Raw genomic sequence first — 15141 nt, 5'->3', positions numbered from 1 at the left:
AGTTCTACTTATTAGATTTTGCATTTTTGATCTTGATTCATTTATAAAATCATTGTCTATTTTTCTAAACCAGTGTGGAGTCTTTTTGTGGTGTTTTCATTGTATTACTGTGTGTGTATTGCACAAATACTTTACACATTGTCTCTTTAGATATGTCTGACTGGTCTTTGCCAAGCTAGCAGAGGGTGAGCACAGGTTATCCTTTAGTGTGTATGTGACTTATCCCGCATAGCGCTGTGGTCCCTACTTGGAAAGAGTGCATACCTCTGCCAACTAGACCCCATATCTAACAGAAGATATGTGTTTTTAATATCTATCTGAATTGCATGATAGTTGAGGCAGTTTTAATGGTGATAGCGACATGCAAGGAGTTTAAATGGAGAGAGCCTGCACCCAGGCCTTTTCTTTGTTAGACTTTGTTTCCCGTCTGAACATGGCCTTGCTTCTTCTGAGCTGCTGTCCACCTGGGGTTTGTTTCGTGGCCGTGTATGCAGGAGTGTTGTTTTGCAAGGTCTTGAAGGCAATATACCTGCCTCAAAGAAAATGCAAGTTTGAAAGGGATCTTATGTAGTTTCATTATTATAGGGGTGAGGTGATTTAATTTCATAAGACCTATAAGAAGATCAGGAGCAGCATGTAAGATACCTTTAAGGATGCCCGTGAGGTGTTCATCCAGATGGGAGAGGACCAAGACCCACACTGTTATTGGGAAGTCTACTTGAGTTAACAAGTGTTTATTTTTTTCAAAATAAAGGGCTGGTACCTTGTAGTCTTTGTTTTGAAGAAGTCTTGCCGATGATGAATCCAAGTGATTTTGCAGCGGTTGTCAGCTGGAGGGAAAAGGCAGACTTGCCTTCTGAAGCAGTAATTGGCAGATGAGCAAGAACACAGTCGAACAACACACACATTCATTGAAACGTCAATCAAAGTTTGTTTGGGGCGATCGCATTTGTTTAAAGACAGTGACCTTGACTGCCGATGCTTGTTTGATAGCAGTCGCTATGCGAGATGAAAACAGGCCTCAGGGCCCCTTAGATGTCATCACTTCAGCACATACGGGAAACTCCTTGCCATTATCATTCCCTCTCGCAAAGCAGGGATGTGGCAACACCCCTACCAACTTTTTTGAGCGTGCGAATTATAATTGAAATCCACTTACGTACTAATGGGTCTCCTCACAAAAAAGTGTCTTCTTGTAGATGGTCACAAAACGACTTGTTAATGAATGTAATTAGTCAGGTGGCAAATTCGACCCCCCAACTGCTCCCAACTCTACCCCCTCCCTTACAACCCCGCCCCCTCCCCAAGTGTGTGGCTGCCAAAGCAGGGATAACGTCTCTCTGGGACAGCAGCCCTCCGATTCGGTATTTGCTTTCCAAAGCGGGAAATATCTATGTGTTTTTCTAAGGAAGCTTGCGTCCACTAACGGAATAGGGCTGCTTAAAAAAAACAACAACATTTGCAATGCATTAGGTCTCGCATTTACGCGAGTTTGAGCTATTACCATTGCAAATAACAATGCCTTTTATATTTGTTTTAGTTTTAAAAACATAAATAAAAGGCACTGTCCTTTACAATGCCAATAGCTTAAACTTGTGTAACTGCGAGACATATTGCATTGCAAATGCTTGTTTTCTTGTATAGCCAGATTTTAACTGTCCTGTTTACGCACTACTGCCAGCAGGTGGCGGAATTGTACCATACATTGTGATTTGGCCAGCGCCTAACATTTGAAACCTAATTCATTCCCGTATCTCAAAATCCGAGAAGGGCGTCATCCACATACCTGCAAGATGAACGTCATATCAGGAGTTAGACAAAAACTACTCTCTCGAGTCACTAGCGGGCTAACACATTAATGGGGAACTCCAAATGCGCAAATCAGTATTAGTGCTTGCGCACATTGGCACTGCTTAGACTATTTTCACTTATATGAACACATATAAAAACAAAAAACGCAAAATCTGCACTTCGATGATGGTATCCCAGGGGCGGTAATAAGAAATCGCCAACATATGATAAATGTGGGTGGGCAAGCAAATGCTGCAGACATATGGGCCCGAGCCACAAGCCTTAAACTGGCGAATGGCGACTGATTTACAAAAAATTAGTAGAAACTAGTTTGAGGAAAACTGCTCACCACTTACTACAATATGCCCCTAAACAAAAGCAAAGTATATGGAAAGGTTACTATATATAATTTTTTTAGTTTTGAAAATAGCAGCTCTCTGCGGGTTCTAATCCTGGACCGGATGGATCACGAGTAGGAAGAAAGACACAAACCACAGAGGGAATCCTCCTTGACCTTCTAGAACAAAGTAAGTATTATTTCTCTATCTGACCTGGCTCTTCTTGGCACATGAGCAGTCTGAATTATGAATTTATGGGGTTTCCAAAAGATGCAAATTAAAATACAACATACTATAATAAAAATATTTTACTGATCACTATGGAAATCCATGCATTAAAATTGGCCTGGCTGGATGACATCGTAGACCAGGTTCAATTATTACCAGAAAAACCAAAACAGAAATATGTGACCCACCGCCCGTCCCCCCCTCTCATGTAGCAACTCCACCATGTCCAAGGACCTCAGGTCGACCGAGTCTCCAGGTGGTCCCAATGTACCAACCACACCACAAAAAGGAGATGCAAATTTAGAATTAGAACCAACTTCACTTTTGGGAGATCTAGCTGCTAAATTAACCAAGCACACAGCAGACATTACCTCAGCAACTGAACCGCACCCAAAGGAGAGAGACACCTGGGCCTTCTATAGCATCCTCAACAGGGGACTTCCAACCCTATATAAGCAAACAACACATGAAGAAGCTGAAAAATCTAAACGAAAAAGTTAATCTACCCAACCAGATAACCACTTCACAACCAAATTTTACTCATACAATCAACTATGATGACTTGTTTCCAATTTTCCAGCTTCCGGTACCCAAGGGGCTCAGCTGGTACCAAACACATTTCAGGTGTACTACCCCAGCTAACGAACCCACCATTCACTCCCCTGTAAACATCAAACAATGGCAATCAGATCATTATCTAAAACAAGGGGGAGAAATCCACCCAAAAAAATAGTACTTGTGCGCAGGACACATCAAAGCTTATCACAGACGACCCTGTCCCTGAAGACAGCAACTTACCCAAAATAATTGCAGAAGGCTTTGCATTTTTAACAAAAACCCTGAGTACCAATCCAATTTCTTCCTATCTGTTAACAACAGAAGTACCAGTTCCAACAGCCCACAACAATTTTTCCAAAGAAAGAATATCTAGACACGACTTAATTTCAAACTTCAGAATTAACCAATCATTCAAGTCTTTAAATGGCAACCCAATAAGGATATCCTCATCTTCGAGCAGTAAAGTCTATGACAACCTCACAGCTCATGATAAACTCTTTGTCCCAAAGTATGCTTCAGAGGGTCAATTAACAAATCAATCAGGTTTTTGTGAAGCGTGCTACTCACCCGTGAGGGTCTCAAGACATGGGGGTGGGGGGGGAATGCTGCAGCTCCGTCTCACCTAAAGAGCCAGGTCTGGAGGCTCTTCCTGAAGGTTTGCAGAGTGTGTAAAGGTCTGATGCTGAGCGGGAGTTCGTTCCAGGTCTTTGCCGCAATATAGGAGTAGGCTCTTCCACCCATTCTGGCTCTGCGGATGCGGGGGTTTCGGCAAGGGCGAGGTCGGCAGAGCGGAGGTCTCTTTTGGGTGCGTAGAACGAGATTCTTTCATTGAGGGACTGGGGTCCGGTTTTGTGGAGGGATTTGTGGGTCACCGCAACATCTTGAAAGCACAAAAATATCCTGAAGATATTGTCTCAATTTCATGTAACTAACACATATGTTTGCATAATCTTCCGAAAGTTAAGTTTTTTCAAGGACCTCTCACCTACATTGAAAGAACTCACTCAATTTGAACATCAGAAGCTTTAATTTCAAACATCTGGTTGAAGAAAGCAGAACTAACTGCCCTGGGGCATCATTCTTACAAAACAAATCTCTTCAAATTATCTACAAACATTAAGACAACCCTCATCTAGCTCTTGAGTGTAATGGTTTCTATGTTATCGGAGTCCACGCTGGAAAATTCCAAGGACATTGATACCTTAAAAATAGAAAATCGGTCTCTCATGATGGATATGGAAAGATTGGAGATGCAAACCCGCAGGAACAACCTCAGAATCTTGAAGATTCCGGAGGGAGAGGAAGTAGAAGACATCAAGGGGTTTGTTTGTAAATTGCTACGAGATGGGGTCTTGAAGGTTCGGCAGGATATCGATCTTGAAGCAGAGATTCAGAGGGTGCATGGAGACCCCTTTAGGTTACATCCTGACCGAAAGGCGCCCAGGAAAATTCTTGTTAATTTTCAAACTTACAGTATTAAGGAATTAATTTTAAGTAGGGGCCTTACACGATCCACCCTTCATTATCGGGCCAATCCATACCAAATTCGATCTGACATAGGTGGCCGGACAGCTCAGAGGCAGTGGGAATTAGGCTCCAGAATGCCAGAACTCAGGTCACTGGGTGCGCAGGTACAGATGAAGTTCCCAGCCCTTCTAAAGGTGATGCGGAACAATAAAATGTTTAATTGTAATCATCCGGATGAAGTTGACGAACTCTTGGCCCAGATGAGAAAATAATTAAGCTTTCGTGTAGACTCTCAGCTATTAGGAGATTTAAATAGGTGGACTGGTGAAGGGTAAATAAAAACAGTTAAAATCCGTATAAATATTCAACACACAAAAAAAAAATACTAGAGTAATAATAATAATTATAATAATAATAATACAGCATTTTATAGAGCGCGAAGAGCTACCTCACACGGAGGTGTCCCGGCGCTAGAAGAACAGGCATGACCACAAGGAGCAGAATTAAGCGCCTAGCGCTGTTGGGTGAAGAGCCAGGTCTTCAGCATCTGCTTAAAGCCGGACTCGGAGGGGGCCTGCTGAAGCGCTGGGGGCAGAGTGTTCCATAGTGCCGCCACATTGGCCGAGAAGAATCGTCCTCCCAGCCGAGCCCTTTTTGCTCGTGGAACTGCAAGCTGAACGCGGCAGTTAGAGCGGAGAGAGCGGGCCTGGATGTATCTCGGCAACCGGGCTTTCAGGTACTTTGGGCAGGTGCCATACAGAGATCTAAAGGCCAACGTGAGTGCCTTAAATTTGATTCTGCTGGCTACTGGTAACCAATGAAGTGAAAGAAGGTGCGGAGAGACCGAATGCTTAAAAGGAATCCGCATTAACAGTCTCGCAGCCGCATTCTGGACCAGTTGTAACCGCTGAGTTAGGTACTTTGGTAGGCCCAAATAGAGGGCGTTTGCGTAATCCAGCCTTGATGTCACTGTGGCATGGATTACTGTTTTTCTGCAGCCCTCTGGTAGAAGTCGTAGAATCTTCCGAAGATTCCTCAACTTGCACAGACAGCAACCAACTACTTGCTGGACGTACGAGGCAAAGGACAGACTATCGTCCCACCAAACCCCCAGATTTGTTGCCGTATGGCTAGGCGAAGGGGCCTGTCCCATCTCCGCCGGCCACCAAAGTTCCGAGGGTGGAGGGGAGCCTTTGCCAAAAAAGATCACTTCCGTCTTGTTTGCATTAAGTTTTAATTTGTTTGTGTTCATCCAGCCAGCTACGTCTTGGAGACAGCCCTTGAAACTCGAAAAGGATGCCTCCGACACCTCCGAATACGGAAACACCAGTTGGGTGTCATCGGCATATGAGATTGCCTTGACCCCCCAATTGGCAATCAACGTAAAAAGTGGAGCCAGGTAGATATTAAATAATAGTGAACTAAGTGCCGACCCCTGAGGGACGCCACAGCTGAGGACCTTGGGTGTTGAAGAAACGGTCCCCAGCGCCACCTTCTGTGTTCTCTGAGTCAGATACGACTGTATCCACCCCAGCGCCTGATCCTGGATGCCCAGCTCAGCCAGTCGCATCAACAGCCTTGCGTGGTCGACCGTATCAAAAGCGGCCGTCAGATCCAGGAGCACCAGCATCGCTGAGTTTCCTGAATCCATCGACCACCTCACTGACTCTGCCACCTCAATCAATGCTGTCTCAGTGCTGAAGCCGGGTCTAAAGCCTGATTGCGTCTCATCCAATATGTAATTGTCTTCAATGAATTTACTTAACTGCCGCTGGATTACTTTCTCAAACATTTTGCCCGGCGCTGCCAACAGCGAAATCGGACGTAGATTACTAAGGTCCGTGGGATCCCCATTTGGTTTTTTCTTTAACGGGAGGAGGGTGGCATGTTTCCATATCTTCGGGAACACCCCGGAGGAGATGGACATATTCCAGATATGCTGTATTGTGGGAGCCACAAAGTCAGCCATGATGCTCCAGAGCTTAGGTGGACAGGGGTCGTCAGGTGACCCTGACTTACAACGACTTAGTTCCTGCATAACCGAGTTCAGAGCTATCGGCTGGAATTGTGCAAGAGTTTCACCAGCCACCTCTTTGACAGCCCGATCTGTCTTCACCGTTCTCCTCTCCGGGCCGAATGACTCATAAACTCGCTTAATTTTGCAGTCAAAGAAATCTGAAATGCTATCGGACAGTGTGGCCGACGGGGGGACCTCCCTCTCAATACACCTGGGTTTAAAAAAGACTGAACCACCTTAAAGATTTCCTTACTCGAGTGTTCTGCCTGCTGAATTGATTCTGCAAAGAACTGTTTTTTTGCCTTTCTAACAGCCTTCTGCAGTTTTTTGGAGGCTTCCTTATATCTGGCTTTTTCTAGAGTCCCATAGTTTACCCTCCAAAGCCTCTCCAGCCTCTTACACGCTGCTTTCTCTACTCTATGGTCCTGTGAGAACCAGGGAGCGGAAGGGGAATCCTGCTTGGATATTACGCGTTTTGCCGGTGCAATGGATGACACCATATTCCCGATTCAGTCATTAAACAGCTGTGCATCTATATTGACATTCGAGGTTAAGGTTGGTATATTCTGAGCCAGAACTGGGCCCATAGTGGCAGGGACTAACTTCTTCCATTGTCTCTTCACAAAGGAGCACTTACTTGGCGCAGGTCTATCGGCCGCTATATTTAATTTGAATGGAATAAGCGAGTGGTCTGACCAGACTAACGGCAATGGCGTCTCTACCGCCACATTTTTAATGTTGGAGAAAATTAAATCAAGCGTATGACCCGCTTTATGTGTAGGGCCATCGTTGATAAGTCTCAAATTGGCTGCATTTAATGTGGTCCTCAGTGTCTCTGCAGGGACGCAGTCCTCCTTATCCATATGGATGTTAAAATCCCCGACAGTGAGGAATTGAGGATGCAAGAGGGAACTCTGGACGATAGTATCCATCAGAGTTGTCAGGTTGGGATCATCCCCACAAGGAGGGCGGTATATAACTAATCCTGCTAGGGATAGCTGAGGTCCCACCTGAAAGCAGAAATGTAGCCCCTCCAGTCCCGGAATCAGGGTAGGAGCGGAGGATGTTAGTGTAAACTGCTCCTTAAATATAACAGCCACACCCCCTCCTCTTCTAGTGCCTGTCCGGTTAGAGAAACACATTTTATATCCTAGGGGTACTGCCAGCGCAATGGCGGTCACATTATCCTCATTGAGCCACATTGAGCCAGGTCTCTGTTAAGAACAGAGCATCCCACACGTGCTCTTCCAGTAACAGCCAAATATCATCTGCATGCTTGGCTAAAGATCTACAATTCAGAAGGCCAGCTCTGAAACCTCTGCTAATGGGCGGCTTGGGTTTAGTATACCCTTCAGCCCTTACCTCGCCCATCGCTCCCAATGATTTCCCGCATGTCCCACATGCCTGAGGGAGGGCGACAGCCCCTAGGTCTGTCCTGTGAGCGCAGCAATCAGCCGCGGTGTTGAGTGCCGACAGATCTTCCCGCGACCTTACAATCCTCCCCTTAGAAGCACCCTCACTGGCAGCATGCCTGGCCCCGGCCGCAGTCTGGTCGCAGACGGGCTTGCCTTAGGCGCGCCTTCGGCGCGCAAACGGCGCACCCGCTCGCTCGTCCGCTGCACGTCCTGAAGATGCACATACTAAATAGGATGTAGGGAGGGGGGGGCGTGGCCTGATGGTAGTGGGCGTGGCCTATGTGTCCCGGGGAATGGCGGCAACAAGAGAAAGTATCCCGCGGCAGCTTTAGAAACCCAGGGGAGAGTGAAAGGTGAGTGTTGTCTTAAAATCACAACAACAAGAATTACACTCAAAGTTTTTAAAATCGGCAAGCGTCTCTCTCGGCTTCCGCCTCAGGAGGTCAAAGGTCTTCTGTTCGCGCTCGTTCTCAGCGCGCCTTAAATACCTTGATCATGGGGGCGTGGCCTGATGGTAGTGGGCGTGGCCTATGTGTCCCGGGGAATGGCGGCAACAAGAGAAAGTATCCCGCGGCAGCTTTAGAAACCGCTGCGCGGGTGTGCCCAGGGGAGAGTGAAAGGTGAGTATTGTCTTAAAGCACTACAACAAGAATTACACTCAAAGTTTTAAAAATCGGCAAGCGTCTCTCCCGGCTTCCGCCTCAGGAGGTCAAAGGTCTTCTGTCTTCTTCAGTAAAGGGGGGAAAAACAAAAAAGGGTGATGGAGAGAAGAGTTAAAAAAAAAAAAAAAAAAAGAAGAAAAAAGGTATTGCGGTCCTGCTAAAATGAATAGTTGCAGTGCCGCTGGTGCGGGGGGCTCCCTAAAGGCGAGACCAGCGCCTGGTAAGATGGGAGGGTTCCCTGGGGGAAGGTTAGGGAGGGGTCACTGGGGGGGGGTGAAAAGAAAAAAAAATGTCCTCATATGTTGCAAAATTGTTATGTTGGTTAGAGCTCTGGAAGGTGGCCACTTTTTGGGTTATGTTCGGCTATGGCTATGGCTGTTAGTAGGGTAATCGGTAGTAAATTTCTCTCCTGGAATCTTAATGGCATAGGTGGTGGGAGAAAACAATCTAGGGTCTGTAAATATTAAAAAAATTCAGAAGCTCACGTCTACTTATTACAGGAAACTCATTTAGAGGCTAAACTATGCGAACAAGTCTTTGGTAAATTAGGTTGGGTTCAGGAGGTACTATGTTCTAGTCAGAAGGGAATCTCTAGGGGGGTAGCTATTATTGTTAGAGCAAATAAAGGGATTAAGGTCCAGAAATGGGACACTGATCAGTCCGGCAGATGGCTGGTGGCAGTCCTCTCTATAGGTAGTTCTCCCTATACGTGCGCAGTGTATTATGGTCCGAATGAGGACAATTCTAGTTTTCTTCTGAAATTAGGGGGTATTTTATCACAACACACTGCGCCGGTAATATTAGGGGGAGATTTCAATTTAGTTTTTGATGAACAGCTAGACCGTACTTCTAGAGTGAGATATCGTGTCCCAACGAATTCTTTATTAGCTCTTAGGAACATAATTTTATTTTATTTTATATTTTAAGACCTTTATTAGTCAACAGGGGTGTCACACAGCGTTCCGCTTACAATCCATCAGGGCCAGCCGCATGTACTTTGCGTTGCAACACAGCCCCAAGGCCGACAACCCTGGGGTCCGGCGGCGTAAACGGTTTTATTTCAACAGTGTACAATCATACAATTAGTTGGTGACGTGGAGATGTAGGTCTGTAGAGTTTTCTCTTTTTTGGTAATATTTGTGAACTCGTATAGGGCTATGGTAGCACTCATCAATACTCTCAAATAGATTGTGGTCCGTTGTGATACACATGGGGTGTGAGGAAGGGTGGCAGCGGAGCTCCCCTCCCAAGAGGACGCAGGGTAATGATAGTGAGGGATGAGGCTATTCAGCATCCTAAGTGTGCCGGTGAACGAATATCTATACAGCTTATCCATTCTGACGGGAGTGTCTGGTGTTTGTACTGGTATTCAGAAAGGATCACTTCGACCATGACCGTCACTCTCAAAGGTCCCATGGTGTAGCGTGTACAATATCCAACTTGGAAAAGCCTGGTCTAGAGGGGAATGGGACCAGTATTTCAGTAAACTTTAGAACAGTAACATGGAAAACATATGCTAAAAAGAAAAAAAGGGGGGATGTGGAGGTAGAGATTGCCATGGGTTGAAGGAGGGAAATGTGGTGCCAATGCATTGGTAGTGGTCCAGTGGGCGGGTAGGCAAGGGATCATGCCGGGCGTCTCTCCTGCATGCCAAGCACTCAGGGGGGGATCACCGCCATAGGGGCGTGCTAGGTATGGTATTACGGTATTATGTGTGGGGCAATCGGTGCCAGAACCCCCCGAGATGGTCGGACGTGCGGGGACGCGGGAGGGACAACACATATGCCAATGCGGGACTGTAAGAGTTGTAGTGTGTGGCGATCGAGGCATGGGGGTCATATAGGGAGCGAGTAGTGTAGAGTATGTGAAGACTCAATCATGCGTAGGTGTTGGGGAAGGGGGAAGAGGGAAGATTGTATGAGTAGGGGAGTCTATCGGGTGTGGGTGTTCCCCATGTTGTCCACTGTAGGGAGGGGAAGGGAAGGGGGGGCAGTATTTATCTCTTCACGTGATACCCTGTTCCACACATTTCTGTTGAAAGGACTGGAGGATGTCATCCCAGTATTGTGCAATCTGGAATTTTCGAAGGCCCGCTGTCTCTTCTCGCCACAGGACAGTGCTCTCCGCTCGCGCCCAGTTTGTGAGTGACAGGCACCAGTGTCGGACGTGTGGGGGTGTGGCAGCCTTCCACTGCTTGGTAAGCAGTCGCTTGGCCGTGATCAGTCCAAGATCCCAGTATCGGGCTGGGACTTTGTTCAGTCGAGTGCGTTTGTATAATCCCAATATGCAGGCCTCCCAGGTCCTCGTCACTTGTTCTTTGGTGCAATGCGTAAGTAGCGTGGTTACCCCATCCCAATAATGTTGAAGGGCAGGACAGAGCCAGAGCATGTGAAGGAGGCCCGCTCCCACCATGGAGCAGCGGCTGCAGGCAGTATCCGTAACCAAAAAGTACCTATTTATTTTGTCCGGGGTGAGGTATGCGCGGTGTAGTATGTAGAGCTGTATGATTTTGAAACGAGGGTTGCGTGGGATGTTAACTGGGCCAGCCAGGACCATTACCCATTCCTTATCTGTCCAATCCCTCCCCCTGTCTGCCGCCCATTTTTCCCTCAGCTGCGCAGTGGCGGGACGAGTATGGAGAAGAAGAGCTTGTGTCAGCCAGTGGATTATGTGCGTGCCATTGCTCATAACATGGAGGTATTGTATAAGAGTGTGTGGGCAGCTCGTCAGCTATGTCGCCCCAGGCAGCAGATAGTGTGTGGGTGAGGGACGCATGTAATAGGAACTGCCCAGCTGGAAGAGATGTGTCTTCTGCGAGATTGGCAAAGGGGAGGAGGGCGCCATCACAGTACAGGTCCCCTAGTGTTTCCACTCCCGCAGTGGTCCAGCTGTCAAGTCTCACGGCTGTTAGAGTCCCCGCTGTAGTCGGGGTGCCTAGCAAAGGGAGTATCGGGGCATATGGTATTGTCTCCCGGGTTAGGTGCAGGCAGCGGAGGAAACATCTGTGCGCCACCGCAAGGTACAGTTGTGAAGGGCGGGGAGCCTGGGTCAGCGGGTGAAACAGGACTTGAATCTGCAATTGGGACTAGACAGCGGTGTCCGTGGCGGTGTCCCCCAGGTTCCTACCACCTAGCCATCCTGACACCCATTGCATCTGTGCCGCTAGATAATACAGCTTAATGTTGGGAACAGCCAATCCCCCGGCCTCAGTAGGCATATAGAGTTTCGCCAGTGCAATGCGCGGCCGACCCTTGTTCCAGATCAGGTCGCGCAGTAGGATCTCAAGGTCGCGAAACACTCGGTTAGGGACATAGGATGGAATATTGGCAAAGTAGTACAGGAGCCGTGGCAGTACTATAATTTTTGCTAGGGCTACGCGGCTGGGAACGTTCAGTGGTAACGTTTTCCAGAATCCTATTTGTGATCGAATGGATGCGATCGCTCGCCCAAGGTTTCCCTCCAATATATCTGCAGGGTCACGGTAAATGTGAATCCCGAGATATCTGAATGTCGTGGGATACCACTGTAGTCTCTCGCCACCGATGCGTATTTCACTCTCGGGGACATTCGGGTCAAAGGAGTAAGCCCCTGATTTGGCCCAATTTACTTTCAAGCCCGACATTTCCTCAAAGGTGCAAAAAATGTCAGTTAGTGACACCGGAACATCACTCAGGTCTTTGATATAGAGGAGGAGCTCGTCCGCATATAATGACACCGCATGTAGGCCATCCGCCATCGGTATACCCCACTCTGCCCCTCGGGACCTGAGCGTCGCAGCCAGGGGTTCCACAGCTAAAGCGAACAGTAAGGGCGACAGGGGGCAGCCGTGTCTGGTGCCCCTCTGTACACGTATTGGGTCAGAGAGCAGCGCGCCAGTGCGGATGCGGACCGTGGGTCTGCGGTATAGGAGGCCAACCATGGTCTCATAGCCGTCCCCCAGTTCAAATTTGTCCATGACCGCTCGCAGGTAAGGCCATTCTACCGAGTCAAACGCTTTCTCCAGGTCCAACACTAAGCACTCGGCGCGTGGCCACCGGCTTGTGGCGTACTCTTGTATGCGGAAGAGACGGCGGATGTTATGGGACGTGTGGCGCGTCGGTACAAACCCGTTCTGGTCGTGATGTACCAGCGTGGGTACCATAGGGGCTAGTCGTTGGGCAAGCGTGGAAGCGAGAATTTTATAGTCCGTATTGAGGAGGGCTAAAGGACGGTAGGATCCCATGCGCTCGCCATCTCTATTAGGTTTGAGCAGGGATACAAGGGTGGCTTCATCAAGTGTCGGGGGTAGGGAGAAGTCGTCCGTGGCCGTAGTGTACATTTTCATCAGGTGGAGGATAAGGATGTCTGAGGCGGCCTCGTAGAATTCGGCGGGCAAGCCATCCGGTCCCGGAGACTTGCCGTTCGAGAGATTGAAAATGGTGTCGCGGAGTTCCTCGGGGTCTAGAGGTGCTCCAAGTTCATCCCGCTGCGCAGCCGTGAGGGTGGGTAGCTGCAAGGGCAAGAGATATTCGGCTATGTCAGATAATGGGACACGTAGCCGGGAACGATACAGCCCCGAGTATTGGTCAGTAAATGCCTCATGTATTTGGCGCTGGGTGTAGAGTGTATCGCCACCCTCTTTTTGTATCGCTGAGATGGGGGTCGAACGATCCTCCCGTGCAATCAGCCAAGTCGACAGTTTGCCAGGCCTATCACCCTGTCGATGCATGCGGGCAGAGTGCGCCGTGAAGTTAACGTTACGTAAGCGTTCCAAGAGGCGACCATGTTCCGCCCTGGCCTCGGACAGTCGAGTGCCTGCATCCCCCTCCGTAGCGAGTTCAAGGTCCAGCAGCTCAGTTTCCAGTCGCGTCAGGTCATTTTCAAGCTGTCGCCTTATGTGTCCCTGTGTACCCAGACATATTCCCCGGGTCACCACTTTGAACGCATCCCATTCGGTCTGTGGAGAGGATGCCGTGCCAGCATTGAGCTCGAAGTATTGGGCCGTCTGTGCAAGTAGGGAGTCACGGAAGGTCGCGTCTAGTAAGAGGTCTGGTTGGAGGCGCCAAGTGGGGATAGGTGGGTGGGGGTTTTCCCTAACAATAGTCAGTGTGTGGGGGTTATGATCCCAGTGCGTGCGGCCCATATAGTGTGTGTCCCTGACCAGTGGGAGAAGATCAGTGGTGATCATGTATCGATCTAAGCGTACATGTAGTGCATGTGCACCTGACCAGTATGAATATGTTCGTGTCGTGGGGTTGCGTGTCCTCCATGGGTCTCGTAGATCCCATTGCAAGGCCCAAGTGAGGAGAGTTTTCGTGGTGGTGTGTGTCTGTGCATTGACCGGGGGTGCGGAAGATCTGTCCAGGTCCACATCCAGGACGCAGTTGTAGTCACCCCCAAGAATCCATGGGATTCCATGCCAGGACGCCAGCGTCGTGGAGAGACCGTCGAGGAATTTGCCCTGTTCAGTGTTCGGGGAGTACAAAGAGGCAAGTACCACAGGGTGTCCGTCAAGTCTGCCTCGGGCTATCACATATCTACCCTCTGCGTCTATCTGTGTGTCTGTGACCACCCACGGGGTGCCCGGCCGGATCCAGATGAGGGTCCCGCGAGCAAAGGAGGAGTACTCTGTGGCATAAAGCTGTCCGCGACATCTGCGGCGCAGTGCGTGCACCTCCGCCCTGTTTAGATGTGTTTCTTGTAACAATGCAACATGAAAGTTGTGACGTTTCAGGGAAGAGTAGATTTGGTAGCGTCTTGATGGTGTGTGCATGCCCCTAACATTCCACGTGCATATCCTGATCTCAGCCATATTCAGTGTTTCGGTAAGAAGTACCCGTCCCACCTCCCACTCGCCCCCCAGGTGAGAACCTCCACCGGTCCCCCGGCCCCCACCTCCCACTCAGACCAGCCATAGGCATCAGCACATGAAGGAATAGTCCAGGCAAATCTCCAAGGGTTAGGGTGGGATAAGAGTCATAGTGTCCAAACATTGCGAAACAACGACAAATACCAAAAGGTCGGCTTCGAAACATGACGCCGTCCAAACACATCAAAGATGCAAGGAAACAGTACTCAAGTCTAGGGGGTAACGTGTGCTAGTCACAGTCTCAGCGGTTTACGTATTCAAGAAAGGGAAGGGGAACGTTGGGCCTCCCCTGGGCCATATATCATGTACTCCATACAGCCAAAGTCATTGCTCGGGGAGGCAGTGCCGCCCCTTGCTGCAGGGCCCCTATATGGCCATTCAGGTGGGGGGAAGAGAGAAGCAGGTCCCGGCCCCCAATGCTCTGTGGTAGAAAAGTTTTTAGGCGCTGGGGACAACAGGCAGGGAGGAAGGAGGATGAGGAGTTGTGGTACGGTCCCACTACCATCTTACCTTTGCAGTGTCTATGTGGCCGGGGCATACTAACTGCGTCGAGGTCACTCCATCCACCACCGGGGCGATAGGAGACATCTCGGGCGACGGCCCGTATTCACAACGCTCCAGTGTTCATCCAGTCCCCAGGTCCGTCCCCGTCGCCCCGGCAGGAGCTGCCAGGATCACTCGTGTGGTGTTCAGTGGGGCAAGTCAGCCGTCTGCGGTGTGATATCAGGTAGGTCCACGGACAACTGAGAGTCCGGTATTCCGTAGATAGCGTCATCATCGCTCGGCTCTATCTGCAGGTTGGTATATTGAACGACTT

This window comes from Lissotriton helveticus, chromosome 7 (assembly GCF_964261635.1).
Source record: "Lissotriton helveticus chromosome 7, aLisHel1.1, whole genome shotgun sequence".
Classification (NCBI taxonomy): domain Eukaryota; kingdom Metazoa; phylum Chordata; class Amphibia; order Caudata; family Salamandridae; genus Lissotriton; species Lissotriton helveticus.
Note: the sequence above shows the minus strand (reverse complement) of the source record.